At 42.3% G+C, this 20,736-nt stretch overlaps 1 protein-coding gene across 10 annotated transcripts in view; it reads right to left on the bottom strand.

Moving 5' to 3' along the window:
* The window catches only part of FAT3 (FAT atypical cadherin 3), a 398,570-nt gene that overhangs the window by 325,044 nt on the left and 52,790 nt on the right, over positions 1-20,736 (bottom strand). For 3 of the 10 annotated variants that reach the window (XM_064409548.1, XM_064409545.1, XM_064409546.1), the window contains exon 1: positions 7,812-8,582. The exons of 1 other annotated variant lie outside the window; for it this stretch is intronic. The gene's annotated coding sequence lies outside the window, so the exon portion shown is untranslated. Of the gene's footprint in view, positions 1-7,811; positions 8,588-19,710; positions 19,732-20,736 lie in introns of those variants that run through there. 6 more of the 10 variants (XM_064409547.1, XM_064409544.1, XM_064409541.1 and 3 more) reach the window with 4 other exon arrangements.

The following is a 20,736-nucleotide window of genomic DNA, read 5'->3' on the forward strand; positions in this document are numbered from 1 at the left end:
TGGGGATTGAGCTGCCCTATTGCAAATATGCCTGTGAACAAAAGGGAGGGAGGGAGATGGGAACGGGTGCCTGGGGCAGGCAGGATCCTTTCCATGTCCATGGCAGCTCAAACTGTTTGTTAAACAACAGCCGGAGTGGAAGCAACCAAGATGGTGTGTAAAGAGCAGAAAGTACCTTTGAGAAACATACTGAACACTATCAAAATACCCAAGCCTTAAATAGACACATGAAGTATTTAAATGCTTTCACACCCATAACAAGTTTTGTTTACTGCCCAGCATTTAAACAGCTTTTTCTTTACTATTGTAAAATTGTTCCCAAACAGTGTGAATTCCATGTTACAATGAATAGTAGCACTCTAACCCCTATTTACAACCCATTCAGCAACATAATTCCAGAAATAGCATGCAGGATTTCCACACTCTAAAAAATAAAACCTGTTCTTGGCTCAAAAGAATTTGTGCAAATTAGCTGACAAGAATCACTTCCTTTTGTTCTTCCCCTCAAGTATAGAATATTAAAGGAAAAAGAGACTCGCTAACAAAGTAATATAGAAAACTTTTATTAAAACCATTAGAACCACAAAGCATTGTTAACGTCCCTCTTGTAATTATATGCAAAATGTTCAGTAACCAAGGAAACAGAGTAGTAATGAAGTTGGAGACTACTGTATAAATGCACCTTCTAAATCACCACCAAGAATGTCTATTCTGGAGGAACTGGCCAGTTTATTAGTGTGTGACATCCTGATCGCTTAGACATGCTACAGCTTAAAAACAAAAAGCTAACAAGCTACTTTTACATAAAGGGCCCTTTTGTTCCCCGTTATGAACAGCCCCTTCTTAGCATCTAGTTACAGAGTTCCTCTGCAGAGCTGAAGACTTCTCTAAGCCCGTATTCACCTTCATGGGAGTCTTTCAGTAATGATGGGCACTAATTAAACTGCATAGCCAGCAATAATGAAGCAGAGATGCTGTCCTTTGCCCCAAGTTCTCAGCAAACAGAAATGTACAATAGGAGAAATACTGAAACTGTGCTCTTCTCCAGACCCCATTGGCCTGAAATCCACTTCATTGGCACCAAGCACTACTGCGTATTGACTCATGCCCACATTATTGAAATTAATTCAAAAATGAATACTTATGCTCCAATATCAACAGCTCATGCTCTGGGATATTTCATAGGAAGGCAAGCTACAGTAAGGAAGCCAATGCAAAATTAACTCCTGCTCTTTGTTGTTAGCACTTAGAGCACTATGCCAAACCACTGGGTTTTCAGCTCAATTTCAGCAAGCATTCATTAATTCTACTGATTTCTGTGGCAGCTTATTTCCCCCAACAACCACTGAATATAAAGCAGTCCCAGTGGATTCAACCACTCTGTCATGCTGAGGATGAACTCTGGCATTCCTCTCTTCCAGTACCTGTAACAGTTTATAGGAGCATATACTTCAACATCCCTGCTTCTCCAGATGCCCCTGCAGTCTTTCTAGATGACCTTTACATTCCTTTTTGGCTCATTTTTTTTTTTCCATGACTGAGCAACAACACACAAAGTAACAGAACTCCACCTCTATCCCGAATGCTTTCAGGGATGCTGATTTGGTAAGAGGTTCCACCAGTACCTTCATGCTCCCTCCTTTTTTAGGCCTTGTCTCTTTAGTTTTCCCAGACTTTGCTCCTTTCCCAGTGTAACCCTTGTCATCTCTGTAAACTCTGTAAGAGCTAAAGAAAATTTGTCTGCCCTGCTCTTTCCACTCACACTGGTTTTTGGTGGCTTTTTTTTGGGGGGGCGGGGTGTCTTGTATCATTTAAAGAACTTTCACATCTTCTTATTCTGTTACTTTTTTTACACTTCCCCTCTTCCAGATTGTGTAGGGTTGATCCTCATTTTTCCACCCTGAACAGCTTCATCTCCTGGAACACCTCACTGCTTTATCTGCTGCTTTCTCTTCTCGAGCTCCAAAGCTCACTTTCACATACCACAAAAAAAACTCACCCAATTAACCTTTTAACTGGCTCCTATGCCTAAAATGCTTTCTTAAAAGACTGTACAATTTAGGGCCATAGCTTTCTCTCACTACTCTCTCTCTGTCAGTGCATCCCAGTTGTACAGCATGTCCTAATGGGAATTTCTGCATTGTATCAGTATACCTACAAATCTGGCTCATAGCACCATAATTATCTGATTAGCAGACTGGCTAAATACTTTCTTTTCTGAAGGCATTGCCCTGTACTCTTGTACTTGAAGCAGCCATGCACTCAAAGCATTTAAGTGAGTGAACTTTCTCATTCCCATTCCATTTTATGGTCAGCTCATCCACTTCACCAGTATTGGTTTTTTATTTTGCCTATGACCAACAGCCATGACAGCAGCAATGCCAAGAGTATCAAACCTCTCTTGAAATCCACGTCAAAGATGGAACACCTAGAAACACTACATCAATGAAGTCAGAACTCAGTAATGGTCACAACCTGCCAGTGTTGTGAGAGGTGGCACACCTTTATCAGGCACTTTCTACTTAATGCAAAAACTCACAATTCCAATCAAGGCTGCTTAATTCAGAAAACTCTGAATTAAAAAGAAGTCTGGAAGGGCATGAGGATATTTCAGTAACTTCCCAAGCTGATAATGCTTATGCAGACTCACAAAGAGCTCAGCAGCAAGGAAATGCTACGGTGATTTGAATTCATTCAATCTTAAACAGGCAGGTGCTAGATTCAAAACTGTAAATATTAACTACCTCCACATAATCTACTGCCAAAAGGGTAGCTCTCCCAGCCAAGTCAACAGCACCCTTATTTTCAGAGGTACATGGCACCTAGAGCTTGATTCAGTGGGAACGCCTGTTCACTACCATGGGAAACTTGAGTTCTTCACCTCTTCCTGTTTTAGTTTACTGATTGTGGTTTTTGCTTATCTGTCTGCCCTGAATGTCATGAGGTTTAATTAGTTTTGGTCTGCAAAACACCCTGAGTTCCCCTGCAAAAGTTGTATATGCAATCACAGTAGGATCCCTGCAAGATAATTTTCTTGGCATCCCCAGAGAATCCAGCACAGGCAGCGAGAGGACAACTCCAAAGACAAGGTACTCGAAGCACAAAATGCTGCAATCTCCATCTGTAGCTCAAGGATCAAAAGTTTGAGGGGCAGTATTTTGGTGCAACATACAACAGAACTGCTGTGGGAGTTAGAGAAAAGTGCTGGCAAAAACATTATCAACAGCATCTTTCAGCATAAATAAGGCAAGCAAAAAAAAAAGTCAATGCAACAAAAAACCTTAAAATGGAAATATTAGGGGAAAAAATTGAAATCAACAATACTAACAAAAGCACCATGTGGGTTTCTTAAATATCCCAAACAGCTTAAAGTTGCCCAGATTCCTGCATTCATTAACTGCTCAGGACACAGATTTATTTATTTATGGCTCAGTAAAGAATTCCCAACTCAGAAGCTTTCCAAAGAACAACCCTCCCCAGTTCTGCATGGGCACCTCAGCCAACTTGCCCTGCCATTTCTTATTTTGATGCTAATGCAGTTCAAACAACCCAACCATGCATTTTTTGTCTATGCAATAAGCCTATCTTTAGGTCACTTAGTTGTGTCAGTTTAAATCACAACATCCTCACAGAAAAAAAATCTTCTTTTTTTTTTTTTTACTTCCGGGGACAGGGAAGGCAGAAGAAAAACAACTTAAGATAAAACCACTATTTTTTGTTTGTGGTGCTTAATTCAAGCCCTTCTAAAACCTGTGTGAATTTAAACAGCAGTCGAACCACAAGAAACAACAAATTTTAATTAAGATTTGCAGTTACCTTCAAGACAAGGTACCCTGAGAAAACCTGATCATACACAGGCCTATCGTATAATCATTTAATATTATTAGGTCTTATCCAAAGTCTGCTGGAATAAAGGCCAAGATTCTATTGATCTCTGTGGGTTCCAGTTCTCTCTCCTTTGTAAAATAAGCCTGGATTCTGCTACTCCAGTTTTCACAAGCATCCACACAGGAATAGTCACAAGGTTTCTAAAAAGAGGGAAAAACCGTGAAGTTGAAGCCATCCATAAAAGGTACTGGATTTATTCCAGATGTGGAACTGTTTTTAATTAATTTGGAAGCATTTGAAGTATTCCCTCATTAAATATGCTTTGCATTTTACACATGCACATAAGAGAGTAAGAAAACCCAAAACTGAAGCCAAAATCATAATGTCTTATTAAAAAGACTCTGACACCACTTTTAGCAAAATTAGGCTCATATGAAGACTAGATTTACAGCACTACCATAACACACCGACATCCAAAGCATGCAGTTCCTGCACTGCCCATCCACCCCAAAGCAACCTCACCTTGACAGGAGAGCTCCCACCGGTTGGGAGCACTCCCACCTCCATCCCACCCACCCACCCACCTCCACACAGGACACTTCCCACTGTGCCCATCACACAGAGCAATCCTTGAAGTTCAAGATACCAGTTCTTGTTGCAGCATATGCCACAGTCGAGAGGACCACCACACAACAGCAGAAGGCTTCAACCCATACAGAGTAACACCATAGCTCATCAGGCATCTCCTCATACAGAGCAACATCAGAAGACTGCAAACAGCTGCTCTTGTTCTTTAGCCCAACCTTTTCTCCCCGTGTGCCCTCTGTTCCCTGTGTGATCGGTCCATGCCCACCTGGGCACTCCAGGTCTCATTGTTCCCAGTGCAGCTCACCTGCTTTTCACAGCTGTAGCCCACTGGGGATGGGGCTCAGTGCACCTGGGCACTCCCTGGCTCATTACCTCCAATGCTGCTCACCTGCTTTTCACAGCTGTAGCCCACTGGGGATGGGGCTCGGCTGCAGCCCCTCTCCCAATTACCACAGACTGTGTGCCTACAAGTTCTCTACAGAAGGATGAAACAACATATGGTAAATCTATGTACCAAATCGTCATTACTGGTAAAAATCATAGGATATCCTGAGTTGGAAGGGACCCAGAAGGATCACTGAAGTTCAACTCCTGTCCCTGCACAGGACAGCTCCCCAGGAACAGGACCACATGCCTGCGAGTGCTGTCCAAATGTTCCGTGAATTCTGCCAGCCTCGGTGCTGTGACCTCCCTGGGGAGCCTGCTCCATGGTCCAACCACCCTCTGGGTGAAGAACCTTTTCCTGATATCCAGCCTAAACTCTGCCCAACACAACTTCATGCCATTCTCTTGTTTCCTGTCACTGGTCACCAGAGAGGAGAGATCAGTGCCTGCGCCTCTGCTTCCTCTCAGGAGGACGCTGAAGACCACATGGAGATCTCCCCTCAGTCTCCTCTTCCGCAGGCTGGAGCCCGGACAGAGGGAGGCTGTGCACAGCGGCAGGTCCACAGGCAGAAACTCCAGCGCAGAGGAAGCGTGGGCAGGTTTCTGTCCGCCTAAACCTGTCTCAGGACACCACCCATGCAGCCGCGGGATGCTCCTTGAGAAGAGCACCCGCATCAGCCCACACCAGGCCCCAGCGAGCACCGCTGGATGCTGGCGGCACCCCGGGCATGCCGGCTCGGTGCACACCCACCGCGGACAAGCGGCTCCCGGGGCTCCCCCGGCGCTGCCAGGCCCCGGGATCAGCGGCTCTCGGCTCCCCTCTAGCGGCTGAGCCACGGGCGGCACGGAGCCGTGTCCCGGGCGGCACCGGCACCGCCCGTGCCACGGCCGGACAGCAGCACCGCCGCAGGCAGAGCGCGCACAGCACGGCCCAGCGCAGCCCTCCCGCTCCCACCGAAGCACAAGGCTGCCAGTTTTGACAGGAGGTGAGCCAAACTGATACACAGTAGGAAGAGCCACAACTAAGTTCAGGAGAGTTATATTTTTAATCGTCTCTCTTAGGCATCCAAAAGAATCATGCATTTGGTGACAACAAAACTCTCAAACTTTTCCTGCCCTAAGTTTTATATCAGACAACAATGGTTTTGTCTCCAAGGGTCAAATTTAATGCTAGTGACCATCAAGCAGGTTCGTTTCTCAGGGATCACAATTCCACCAAGTGCTACCAAACTGTGTATGATGTTCTGTTCACAACCAGCACAGAAACATTAACTTCACACTTCTTCACAAGTCCTATTTTTTTTTTCCTAAAAAAAAACTCAAGCAGGAACATTCCAGTTTCTTTCATTTGGTTGCCAGTGCTAAAATATGCTAACAGCATTAAGGCAAGGGACGACTTGAAGAGCTCACAATCTGTATTCAGCATAATTAGCAGATGCCAATTTAACTTATTACTGCTTCTTATACTGCTTTCTATGTTATAAAAAGGATATCAATGAAAACCTGTTATCTAAATGACTGTTTTCTCAGTGCTGATATAATGCAACAATAATGGGAAAATAGGAGTCACAAAGCATGTGTTAGGAAATACCTGATTTTGAAACAATATTTATAAACAGCCACAGTACAGAAAGAAATGAATGCCTGCAGACAGGACTTTTCTCTCTTCCTTCACACTTTGTATTTTTAGACTGTTCTCAAAGTAATTACATATTTGGTGGCATTCCTGGTTATTCAAATAAGCAATGCAACATTCCTGGTAAAGCGACACCACTAAATCAGGTTGCTCAACTGTCTCAGCCACTTATGATTCCAAAGCATGAGAAATGAGCACACATAAGATGCATTTTCCATGCAGAGAAATAACAGCTAAGAAGTAAGAACACAAATAACTGAAAGAAAGCAAAGCAAGCCCTAAAATCAGCCCTTTCCAAAATGACAAATAATGGGCCGTGTCACAGCTAAGGGGACAGTTACAGAGAGCACTTCTGCCTGCCTGCAAAGCAGAAACACATTAACACATTTTATAAAACAATGCCCTCTTGAACTAAGAGGCTGTTGAGAGATGTATCCAGCAGACACGCACAAAAAAAGCAGTGCGCACCAAGATTGTGGATTAAACAGGTTTCTAACACATAAATAACATAACGATCCAGTCCAGGCATCATTCACTGCTAATTCTTCTTGGTGAAGATGCCTTCCTGCTTACAATTCTGCATATTACAATGCAGAGCAAAAAATATTTTAATAAAGTATCTTCTGACTCTCAGGCTAACTTGAAGAGCCTTGTAAGGCTATGCTTCTTCACAGCTTTAATCGATTTCAGCTATAACTTCATTTGCTATGCCTAACAGACAGTGTAAACTTCACCCTTCCCAAGAATTAAGAAGAAAATAACATTTCATACTCCCCCACAAGCAGTGTGTGGAAAGCACAAAACAGAACCACTGCACACATACCCCCCAATTAAACTGGTCTCTGTGGAAACTAATAACTTTCCACAGTATGCACTGTAATCCAAGTAATAATTTTAAACAGGCATAAGCTGCAGTGTGCTGAACTAAGGCATTCTTACCTTGAGAGGGGTGCTTGAAGACATTTAGTTACAGTTGGAGGGGGAAATGTGCATGGTGCCAAGTATTTGTCATGCACCAGGGCTATGCCTTACCCCACATCTGCACACCCACATACTAACTGGGTGCGTGTGCTCCCCAGGTACAGAAAGACCACCAGAAAAGATAAGCAGCAGCGATAATGCCCCAGCTTTCTGTCTCAATCAGTAGGAAGCTAAGCTAGAGAAACCATTTGAGATGAAAAGAGAAACAATTCCAAGACACAAGATCTTTTTTTCTCCTCTGGATGCAAAGAGCTTTGCTTGTGTGACCTATAATACCTTAACACAAAAATCTTCACAACCCACCTCCCTCCTGAGCCACGGAGTTGCACATGTCAAATGACAGCACAAAAACAATGCACAAAGACTTTAACAAAAATACTAAAGAACCCCTTACCTTTTAGTCAGAATAAGTGACAGATAACAGTCATGAGAAACTCAGTTGGCACAGCTGCTGTACGTATTTCTCTGCAGACTTCTTTTTAGTGGTCCCAAAAGCACTGAACATAAAAAACCTCCAGCCTGCCTGCTTCATTCTTCAGCAGCAGAGATACATGCTGTCACGGTAACGCCAAAAAAAAAAAAAAAGAGGCAAAAGGAACTATAGATCTTAGTTTTTAAAGCCTTTGTGCTTATAGGGAAGAAAAAGAGAGAGTAGGGAAAAGAAGGAACAGAGCAAACACTTTTTCTAAGAGAAATGTGGTCTTGGCTATATAAGTAACCACAGCACAGAGACATTCAGTTTGAATTTCCCTGTTTGCAAGCTCCTTTGGAAAAATAAAAAAAAAAAATCGGTCTTTAGGGGAAAAAAATCAAATGCATGGTTGGGGGGAAGGGAGAGGAGGAGGGTACTGCTCCTATGTGACATACATATGGAATGAGCATTAGAACAATGCTGACAGGACAGCTAAGCAACTGCACTCTGGGGCAGCAGTTTTCAAAGCAGAGCTTTTGCAGCTTTGCAAAAAGGAGAGGAAAACAATTCAAATAAAAAAAGCTCCCTCCGCAAATGGGGGGGGGGGAGAGAAAAAGCAAAGAAAAATAAAAGAAAGGAGCTGTTAATTCAAGAACAACTACAAGACTAAAAGAAGAAGAAAAAAAAAAAAAGAACAAAAATAGTTGGCTAATTTCTGAAAGGGGGGCGGGTGGGAACCGCCGCGACTGCTTCCCAGCGATGCAAGCAGAAGCCTTGATGTCTAGTGCACTTACATTTTATGCTGCGCACAGTGGGTCCCCTCCTCCCTGCCTGCCTCCCTCCTCCTCTCCCTCCCTCCCTCCTTCCCTCCGCCCTCCCTGCCTAGGAAGCTCTCTCTCCCAGGGGACAAGAATTCCAGTGGACCCAATTAACACTGTACTTTGCTGGCTCCTTGGTATGATCGATATTAAATAAGAGGACTTTTAGCAGCATTGAAAAATAAAGCAGCCATATAATGTGTGGCTGATGGAGACTGCATTTTTCCTCCCACGTCTCTACTCCCCCAGTCTCGAAACGATCCAACGCAGCAGAAAAAAAAGCGATTTCAAAAGCATGTGCCAGTACCAGTGATCCAAGCTGCATCAGATATTTGTTAGGAACTTGATGGGAGCCCTCGGCTGCTCATTTCACTAGCTTCGGCAGTACTTTAATAAAGTGGATTTACAAATCAATGGAAGGAATCCAAAGGTTCACAAACAGGCTCTTTCATCAGGTCCGCTGCCTGACCGTACAGGAAGTTTGCTGAAGGGGTCTGGGGACTGTTTCGCCAGCACACTTGTTTTCAATGGACTCCCAACAACACGACTTGTTTGGTTTGGTGAAAGAAAGGCAGTAAGAGGTTCAGTGCTTTAAGGGAATGCAGCCTAGTGTGTTTACTGCTTCGTTCCTGAAGCACGTGTGGCAAGGCATCCTACAAATTGCAAATTATTTTCATTTGAAGAGGGAAGTTGTTGGGAGGCAGTAACCTTCTTTGGTCCTGTTTTCCCTGATCTATCAATCACAGATTGCCATGTAAAAACAACATACTACAGGCTCTCTCTATAGAGGAAAAGCAATTACTAGCATTAACTCTTGCAGTTGCAAATTAATACAATACAGTCCACAACTCATAGAGTCTGCCTGCAAGCCATTAATCTAAAAATAAATGGGTGGTTTGCTTAAATCCAACTGGACTGAAATTCACAGGTTAAGCGGTCCCCTTTCCCTTTCCATATTTCTACTTGTATTTGTAAAACTCAGTGGAAAGGAAAGAAAGCCATATTTATTTGCTGTGGCCAGTACAATTCCAAGCTAAGAGTATCCATCAGTGAAACTGCCTACAATTACAGGATTTCAGCACCAGTAGCTGCTTTTCCTTTTTTGTTTCTGGGGTGGCCATAATCTTCAAATTAAACCCGAAAAATAGCACTGAGCAATATCCTTGATTGAGCAGCTGGGTTGACCAGTGATTTGAATCCATCTTGTTAAATTAATGTTAGATTACATTTCCATACAAATAAGATCAATTAAAAATACTCATAAAACCATGCGATCAAAGGCAGTGAAGAGTTAAATTAATTAACTCAAAAGGCCTCCAATTAAATACTGTTAAGGTTATGATTCTCCCTCTAGCTAACAGAGGGGAAAAAACCCACCAGCAGGACAAATTTCTCTTAGCGACTCCAAGAGTAGATCCAAGTATCACACCATTTGTTACAAATTCTTTACCATGTCAAGTAACATCCTTGATAGTTAGATAAACGTGGGGCATGCAGAAATCACAAGAAGTGGTCAACTATCCCAAGAAATATCACAAATCAAAGGTTTATTTACATGGTAAGATCCAAAAGAGTGCAGCTATACTGCTTATAGACATGAAGGCATGTTTCTTGAGCTATAGTAATTCCAGGATCATGTACTTGCACCTCCATTTGTGGTGAAGATGCTGCACTTCACAAGTATCCTTTAGCTGACATGGTTTTTTTGAGCAGAAAGGGTCAGGGAAGAAGGACCCCTGATTAACATGGCACTAAGCAGGACAACACCGGGTGACAATCTGAAAGAGAGGAAAATAAAAAACCTCCACTGGAAATCACAGGAATTTATGTAGAACACCATGCTTCACAGTTGTTAGTGATCCAGCACCACAGCATGGCAAACTGGATTTGAAATGTGATAGAGAGATCACTGTTAATACCAACGTGATAGTCAGAACTGGCAAAATGACATTTCTCTTTCAGTCCCCTACCCTGAATTAGGGGCAATGCTAATTGGTTAAAGTGCCCCTAAAAGTGGCCTAAGCCTTGTACAAAACGCTTCTCTCAACAAGGGGATCAAATCACTTTGCAACTGCTTTGGGACAACATCAGAGTGAATGAACACATACATACACTCCCCCTGGCAATCAAATTGCTTACAGAAAAAAACACTTTGGTAAGGATATAATCTACACTGGCTATGGAGATGCAGTGGGTAGCTCCATTTTGGGAAAGGTTGATGTTTACAGCCACAAAGGGGCACATAAGGGCTCTTGGAACCCATAAATGATCCATCAGTTGGTCTGTCATCCCAACACTCCCAGGCTCTAAGAATGTCTTTATTATCCTGATTTTGGAAATGATGATTTGATGACTGAAAGCCTAAATTGCCTCCCCAAGGAGATACAAAATGTGTTGGAAAATAGCAGGAAACTGATTCCAGGCTTTTCAAGTCCCTTATTTGTCAAGACTGCTCTTCTTTCAAACACAATCAACTGAATTTGACATATTTTTAAAGTAAAGCTTTGTTCCTTAAAAAATACCAACACCATTCTAGACTACTCAAGTTTGAATCACAGCACTATTCATGGTATTACAGGAACACCTGTGCCTCTTAAAAATTCTGCATGTGTATTCACTATCAAGTTTTATTGCAAATAAAAATCCACACTGTTTTATTACAAAATAATTTAAAGATTGTTCGACAGTAAGAGTTATAGTCCCTGTTAGGTAGGACACTTCAAGCCAGTGGGGAATTCAGTGAATGGACATCTCTTCTGTGTGAAGAAAAAGGGATAGAGAACATTTCTCAAAATGAGCCAGTGTGCCAGGATCAGACCAAGTTATTGGTCAATGTCCTCTTAAAGTAAAAGATCTTGAATGCCACAGTGAAGGTCCCAGTCCCTGGCTGTCAACAAACAAGCCCTTCTGTTGCTGGAGGCAGGGAAAGAGGGATGTGCTGTGGTCCTGACCCGGGCAAGAGGCTTCTAAAAAGAATCTGCCATTCACAGACATCCTGGTGAGCTGCCTGTGCTGCCTTGTTCACCCCAGACAGCCTCTGCACACCCCGCCTGACAGGAACAGCCCTCGCAGATCAGCATCACCCCACCCACAGCCACCACTGCTGCCACCATCAGACACGGGGCCCTGATAATCACACAAACAGAATCCACATATTTAGCCTAGAATTATTGGGAAGAAGCAGCACTGTGCTCAGAATTTGTTTTATTCACTTGAAAGGCAATTCCATGTAAGCTGTAAGGAATACCTAGCAAAAGTCCAAGATGGAAAGATGCATCAAAGAAAAAGAGTTGCTACCAAAAGAGAAAGAAGTCAGTATTACTACCTGAGGGCAGGAACTGATGATTGCTAAGGGGGCAATACTATGTGATACAGAGGAAAAGCTATGAAAATTTCTCTTCGTCTCCTTTGGAAACTACCCTGGGAAGTGCCAGCATTTTGGACATCCAAAATGTGCCTTCTTTTTTGGACAACCACAATCTATCTGGGTACCCCACAAGCACATATGACCAAAATTGCAAGCATGGAAGATTAACTAAGTAAAGATAAATGGTGTAACAGAATTTCTAACAGCTAATCCACTTTATTACAGGCATCATCAACTCTGTTCATTATATAAACCTCTCAATTCAACTGTTCTCAAAGACTACAGCCTTTGGCACTATTTAAAGTTGCTTACACTTTCTTTCTAATATACTCATTTTGATTATTAAAAGGGAAATAAATTGGTAGGCTTTTCTCTCTTTCTTTGTATCTGTTTTCATAATAGTACAATAGATACTAGAAATTATAAAAGAGAAAACATTTAACACACCTCAGCTTCATAACATCAATACTCAAAAACAGAAACAAGGCTGAACACGTGGTGATACGGTCTTTGCTCAAGAATGTGAAAAAATGTCTGCACATATCTTAAATATTTACCAAATGAAGGGGATGTATATCAGGTTGCAGAGCTCTGGATTAAACACACTTTCAAGAGATGATGATTCATGTTAATGTATATCAGTAGGGTTGGAGGTTTGCTTTGTTCTTTTTAATTTCTAATTACATTTTAGTATCAGAATAAACAGAGAGAACACATAAAGCCAGAAACTAAACCTAAACTAAAACAAAGGAAAAACAACCTTTTAAGGCACTTAACATCAGAGAAGGTTAGTCAGCCAATTACAATTTACAGCCAGGCAGTAAACCATGGTGAGGTTCAGCTGACTAATGCTCTGCACCATTATGTAGCAAGTATCAAAGATAAAAGGCCAATTTCCTATTTAAAAATTGAGTTTCAGTAATGTGCAGCTGCCAGTCTGTGGGGTTGGGTGATTACCTCCGCAAAGGCATCCACCACAGAGGTCCAGCAATCCCAAATGGAGCTGCATGGCTCAGGGCATCACTCCCATCCCCAGCTCTTCAGAAGGTGTTCATACCACCCAGGTAGGCATGAGGGGCTCACTGTAGTCTATGCCAAATCAACTGTGCTTCGGTGAACTGGTAATTGGGAACTCTTCTTTACATCCTCATGACGCTAACAAACTGTTTAAAGGCACTTTATTTCAAGTGACCAAACAATCTTGACTGGTTCTAATTTTCATATTTTTAAAGTCCTTATTCAATGAGTCTGCAAAACATACCCTCCTGAAAAGGGCCTACAAAATACGATAGAACGCAAACTTAGAAAACAATCGTTATTTCCTACCTTTCCCACCAGAGATGCTCTTGCTCTGCATGAGCAGGGTGGTAAATGACACTGTACCCAAAATCTGACTGCAGCACAGAGAAGCAAACCTAACCTAATTTTTAAACAAGACTCAAAAGCACTGCTGTTCACAATAGTGAAGCTACAAGTATCAGCACAGACTACATACATCTAATCAGGGTCCAACCAGCTCTGCCCAGTGACCATACCACGACAAAGCATCTGTTACTGTGGCTTCATTGCAGACACAACCACTCAGGCAAGCTTGGTTAAATCAGCTGGCACATTTCTCATGCTTCTGACTCTAGCATGAGAAAGATCTGTAATTTACTAGGGAAGATGGAGCTCCTTCTAGAACGAAGTGAAATGAAAACAAAATTAAAAATAACATTGGAAGAAATTCATACTATTCAGCTGTGCTTGGTTGGTCCTAAGGCAGCTACAGGTAGTGCAGTACAGCTCCTGGGGCATCTGCCTGCCCCACCGAGTCAGCCTGGGGTGATGCTGCTGCCAGCTTGATGCAGTCAATCCTACCAGGAGTTTAGGGTTCCATGATGCATGTCTCATCCCTATCCCTATTCCACACTCACTCTGAGCACGAACACAGGACAGAGCTCTTCTCAGGCAGTTTTTTTGTACAACACTTCCAATCGCTTCTTCCAATTCAGACTGAGTTACCACGCTTTGGTTCCTTCTCTGCAGCAAGGAAACCATCCCCCACTGCTACAGCTTGGCAGCTTAGGGACAGAACTGGCTCAAAAGCAGAGAGAGACTTGTATCTTAACAGAGCCAAAAGAGCCTGCAGTGATGGTTAGGACATAGCAGCCAAAGTCTACTGAAGAAGCAACTACGTGGGATAGTGGGAAGGGAAAATAAGTATGCATAAGAGCATTACAAGTACCTAAGAAAATTGCTATGTAGTGGTCTGTGATTTCACTGAGAAGATTATATGATAGTATGGCTCCATTGCTAATTTTGGTTACTGATACATCAGGCCTTTCTATAGGATATTGGCATACAACATGGAATATATTTAAGTGTCACTTTGCTTGAATATATGTCTCTAACACATGCTAATAACAGTTCAAATGAAAAACTCTGCCACATCACAGATGCTCACATCTATTACCTTCAAAGACAGAAAGTAACTGCTAAGCATCATTCCTCAGAAATGGAGAGAGAATGTGGGAAAAGAGATGGATAAATTTGGCAAGAGATTGCAAACGCCTAGGATATGTCTCCTTCTCACTGCAAGCTCGCATCCTTTACTCCTTCTCCAGTTTTATTTTAGCAGCAACTTTTCTAAGCACCTTTTGCAAGCCAGCTCAAGAGAACTCAAAGTGTGTTGGCACATCCCACAACCACCACCCTGTCACTGTGGTCAAGCAGTCAAAACCTTCATCAGCATATTTTCAGGATATGACTTTCACCAGAGTAGTCAAAACCACTCCATGTTTTATGTGGACACCTCCTCTGAGAGTCTCCTGGAATATTCTGGAAAGATAACTTGTGGGGGATCTGCAGGCACACCACGATAGGGTGATTACTACTGAGCTCACCCTCCCATTTGATGGACATCCCTGAAGGTCAAGCTGGAGCTCAAGCATGTTAGTTCCAGATTAATAGGTAAAAATAAAATTTTCTCCTCTGATGGTTGTCCACTGGTTTGGTAAAGCTTTTCTCACCAAAGCTCTTTCCCACTCCTTTCTCCTCTTCCCCTGCCCACCCTCCCCCAGAAATGCCTCATATTCTGTGGTTTTACCTATATAGGTCTCAGTTACCATTTAGAGAGGAAGAAAGAGAAAATAGAGATATCACTCTGAAAAACCATCTATTTCTAACAGGCTTCCAGCATAGCCAGACTGATGTCCCCTTTATTAAGAGAGGTTGCATTAGTGTAATTGTCTTACAATTTTGACAGTTTCTGTCATTCTCAGAACAAATGTTCTACAAGTTCTGCCCTATTTCCTAAATGTCATCAAGTCACAATTTCCATCCATTTTGGGGAGGTCTTCTGAAGCAAAGTGCATGGGTCTTTAAAGTTACTTGTGTTCAGGACTACTTCCTCAAAGGATACGAGGCTGGTTGCTATGGTTGCTGAAGGTTAAAACTCTCAGGGCTGATGCCTTTATCAAACCAAGCACCAGTTTGGGAATGAGTCCTGAAGGTTGTGGATACTCCACAAAAGCAGCTTCAGGGCTAGAGGTCCTGGCAAAGGCAGCTGGAAGTGAGCAAATGAAAAAATGCAGCACCCTGTAAGAAAAAGGCAGATGGTCTAACCTTGGGGGATCGGTAGAAGAGAGAACATCCCATTAAAAAGATAAAATAATAAAGGGTCAGATCTCCCCTTTCAACTTAGTTTCAATGTACATGACTCCAAGGATGGCACAGTAATAGGTATGTATCAGCCCTCTGGTAATTCTGGGACTAAACAGCATTCATCAACGTGGGATTCAAATCCCAAAGGCAGGGAGGATGGCAACTCAGTCTACTTTTCAAGGCAAACCTCAGCCAGCCTCAGGAGGACCTCCGAACTCTTGGTTTTCTCTCTCCAGCAAAGATGAGAAAACAAAGCTCAGAAGAATCCATTTTCCTTAGATTCTACAGTATTGTCATGAGAAGAAAACTCACAGCTTCATCCATTTTCATAGCCTGTCTTCAACTCCCTAAACCAACACAAGGAAGAGGGGAGAGGAGCAGGGGTGAATACATTACGTTGCCCTGGTTGTCACTTACCTAACTCATTTTGAACTCATCCTTCCTCAACAAGTAGAAAGGTCAAGAGCAGTGCTGGACACCCAGGCCAAGAGACTCAATGAGAAGAAGACAGAGGAGCACCATCTCCACCATGAGTGCAGTGATTCAATTGGATTCAATGACCTCCACCGCAGAACTCAGGCTGGGGTCTTTATCTTATACACTGTTATTACAGTCCAAACCAAGACTTCACAGCTCCTTAACTTCTGATGTTTTACAGAAAATAAAAATGTCGGAGTAAAGGACGTCCATGTCACTTGCATTGAGCAATCTCCCACCCCATCTGAAGGTGGTAAACCAAGTGAAAATGTGACTAAAGTCAGAACTGCAGCCCATAATACCCAGCACTATAAAAATGAGGGAAGAAGAAGAGAAATGGGATAAAATACAGCATATCCTTTGAGGTTCAGGTTGTGGCAAACAATGGAGACAACAGGTCAGGGTTCACTACATAGAAAGCAAAGACTTCAGTTTAATTGTTACTAAGCTACGTGGTTCATGAATAATAGGGTTTATGGATGTTCCTGGCAGACACAGAGGGAAACCCATCCTCTTGGGGCAGCTAAGTGCTTGACTTCTGTGTATTTTTATGTGTTTGTCAAACACTTAGACACTATAGGCACTTAGAATCCTTTAAATAAATAAAATGCATTGTGCTAGTTCAGTGCAAAAAGCCACCGCATCACTGCATGTTAACTACTTTCAATAGAAATTATAACAGGGTATGGGCCTAAGTGCAGCCAAAAGAAAAGACTAATAAAAATCAGGTAGCAAGGAGAGAGGGGAGGAAATGGAAGGCTGGCAGAATTGCAGCCTAAAAAAAAAATCAGAACAGTAGATCTGAGAATAGCTCAGCTCATAAGACAGGGAGGGAGAGAAGGTATCTCCCATTTTACTGCGATTGGACCAGCTTACATTTCATTAGAGGGAATCCAGGATAGGCAATTGTGTAATCAAGAGCCAGACAGCTTTACTCATTTATAATTAATTCAGAGTACTTTGAAAGTGAGCTCAGAAAATAGCCAAGTGCTTCCCTTTAAGGAAACCTCTTGTAATGTTTCTGTAGGGCACCGCAAGCAAAGCAGAAGTTGTTCAGCTGAAGACAAAAGGTTTTCTCCTGACATAAATGAATAAAGTGTTACCACAGGCAGTGAAGCAGAGAACATGGCCCATCTTGAAGAAAGGCTTTCATCCAAGCACAGTATTTTTACAGCAAGAAACACCATTCTGGACTGTTTTACACCATTTTAAGGGTCAAGAGAAGTCTCAATACATTATGGACTGAGATGCAAACTATTCAATCTTCTATTTACTGCACACAGACAACTGCTCCTTAGAGGCAAGCACAACTTTTGGCTCCAAAACCACAACCAGCACTTCCACCTACCCACAGCACTTGCCAGAAGAGTGGGCCTTAAAACCCAGCAGGGATGCACTGCCCCCCATGGAGCCCATCTTCCACAGCCACCACGCAGTGAACTGTTGCTGACAGTGGAGCCCTGCATGCTGGCACTGCCTGTTTTGTTCAGATCCTCAGGTATTCATTAGCTGTCCTGTGCCCACACAAATAATTCACCAAGTTAAATGCCGCCTTCCGTTTCGTGTAGCTACTAATTTATCCACACTTAGCCTCTCATCTGTAATTCACATTGACATTAATGAAGAGACAAATATGTGTGTAACAGAAGAGGCAGTCCAAAATAAATGAGAAAAAATGTGGTCACCAGAAACCAATTATACATTCAGAACTGTATTGTGGAAATCACCAGAGTGTTGAAATCAAGCGAGAAGGAAAACGCACCAAAACCACACACTTGGACTGGGGGAAGAAGGGGGGGCAAGGATGAAGTTGCTAGCACATACAATCAGTCTCAGCCTCATGGAAAAGAATATAAATATTTAGACATGAACAGACCTCTTAAAATACAGTTGCAGAGTCTGCTGGCACATGGACAAACATACAATAAGCCCACCAATGTGGAGACACAAATCAGGTAAATCAGACATGAAATTGGCAGGCAACATGTGCAAGATGCATTTTGTAGAGGCAAAAATGTGTTCACCACCAAATACAAAGATGACTTTTCCAAGACAATCTGAAGCTGCACTTGTAAAAGAAATAAATATTAAACATTTAAGGCTGTTCACCTAAATGCTATAAATTGAAGCACATGGTGGTGGCTTTTTCCTCCACCAGCACTCTCCTTGCTACAACAAGAAATGAAGGATTTAAAGAGAAATAATTGAACAGTCTTGCTAGTTGGAAAGCTGGACATCTTCAGAGATGGCCCTGAAAGAGTTAACTCCTTTAGAGCTCAGATATTCTCCTTCCCATGTCTCATGGTAAGTATTAGAAGATTTATGTGCAATGAATTTCCAATTACTGATCTGCACCAGCTGGGCTGTCAATCAGCCTGCCTATACAGCACACATCTTCAGCTCACCATGGTATCCTTGCATGTAGAAGCACACACAAAAGCACGTAATTCATACATTCCTACCAAGTGGAGTAGGTGAAATGTTGCTTTGGACTTTCCTTGTTCCTCCAGTCTAAGACAGGCATTATCTTCTCCCCATGATGTCCAGGAGAACAATTCCAGTAATGACTCTGAGACATCGAAGAGTATTTCAAAAGTGGAGTGACATTTCCTCCAAGGCTATTCCCATTAGCAGTCCTTTGCAGGGAATACAGGTTATGAGGGAAATCTGGGAGGGATGCCCTAGGATCAGGACACAAAATTCTCCTACACTGTTGTATGAGCTCCAGATACAAGGATTAAAGACAAGAAAAAACTCACTACCCCGTGGAAGTCTTTAATTATGATTTTGTCAAGAAAAAAAATACAAATTTGCCATACAACCAGATATACAGTAACTTCAGGACTTCAACAAAGCTCATCAGATTTCACTTAAAAAGTATTATCTCCCAATAAATACTAAATTGTTCAGGGGTGTGTCACAGTTTCAGTTCAGTATACATGAAAAGTTCATGAAAACAGGTGTCCCACTCAAGGTGATCAACAAACCCATTTTAATTGATTATGATTTATTTCTTTAATACTTGGAGTTGTTCTTAGAACCACCACACATTCTTTATTTAATTTCTCAGCCACATGACTAAGGGAAATGCTTGAATCAATAAACCTTCGCAGAACAACAGTAAGCAATATAACCAGTGATTAAATCTTGGTTTTGATGTAGAATTCAGCCTGAAGAAACATAATTAAAAAAAACCAAACCTAACCACAAAGCTCATAAAATTATTTTCCTCTCCTGTTTTCTAAGATTTCACTAAGCCATATCCCTGAAATAAAAAAATCTAAAACATCACAGACATGGCTTCATCCTTGACACTTTGCCTGTTACAACATGATATTACCCCAGGCTGTTGTTTTTGCACCTGCATTTCACTTCCTAACCTGGGTTACAGGGAACATGATTCCTGAAACGTTAATAAGCAGCTATGTAAACAGCAAATCCTTGCTATGTATCAGAGTGAGTGAGCTTTACTGCAAAGATTGAGCATCCTGCGAAGGGCAGGACTTTGAGATAAGGTGCCAAACCAGATCCTTTTGCAGGACCCTTAAGTTTTTTGTGCCCATAGAGGCCTTACCAGAGCATTCTGGAAATTTTCATCCAGGCTCAGCTGCCTACAAATAGAGCTGCAGCTCCCGGGGGCCGTGTGGCTGAGTGCTGCTGGTGTGCTCCGAGTTGCTAAGGAGATGGCAGAGCGAAGGCACAAACCGCGTGGGGAAACCCAGAGGAAAGCAGCACTGCTCCGGGGTCTGGCTGGGAGCCAGGGAGGTATCCTCCTGTGGCTATCCTCTGGATCAGAAGGGAAAAAAAAAAAAGAGAAAAAACGAATGGAGCTTCCCTCTCAGCCTGACACAGGCCAGATGCTGGGAACACCAGGGCAGGCATTCCCATCAACAGACTCCTGAATAATTGTAACAAACCATCGACCTTCTGGGCTCTCGCAGCATCCCTGCTTCCTGAATCCAGACCTGGGTTCTTTATAACAGAGGAAAGTAATTATAGCTTATATTACAAACCTCTAACTAAAGGAAATGGAACTTTTAAATCCTTTTCTTATTTTGCATGTAGACCAGTAAACAAGACAGGCCAAAAGTCAAGCTTTGAGTTGTAGCTGTGGAACAAACTACCTAAAGGAACTGAGACTAGTATGACTCCTCAATCAGAGTTTTCAGATCTGAGCCAATTCATTTATCTTTGACTAGAGGATGCCTGACTGGACATGCAGTCTGACTCAACACAATGAAGGAAAATAAGGGTTGTCCTGATTTAAGATTGGATGCAGATACTACTGTCCATTTTAGCTGGCAAAACTACATCCTTGAACAGGAGATGACTTAAATCACTGTGATGGTGGCAACCATTCAGCAAGACTGAGTGCACACCCTGACAAGAGAACATTTTGCATTTTCAGCATGAATGGAATTACAATTTTACAGGCATGTACCAGGCTTACTTGAAGCTTATGCAGAAGCAACTTTACAAGTGCTTCTCGTGGACTGGAAAACTGCTTGAAGATAACTACAAGAAAAATGTAAAAGTAACTCTTAAGAACAAAACCCTTAGGAAAACAAAATTACGAAGAAAGGTGTAGGAAGTCCTCAAA

Source organism: Passer domesticus, chromosome 2 (assembly GCF_036417665.1).
Source record: "Passer domesticus isolate bPasDom1 chromosome 2, bPasDom1.hap1, whole genome shotgun sequence".
Lineage (NCBI taxonomy): Eukaryota > Metazoa > Chordata > Aves > Passeriformes > Passeridae > Passer > Passer domesticus.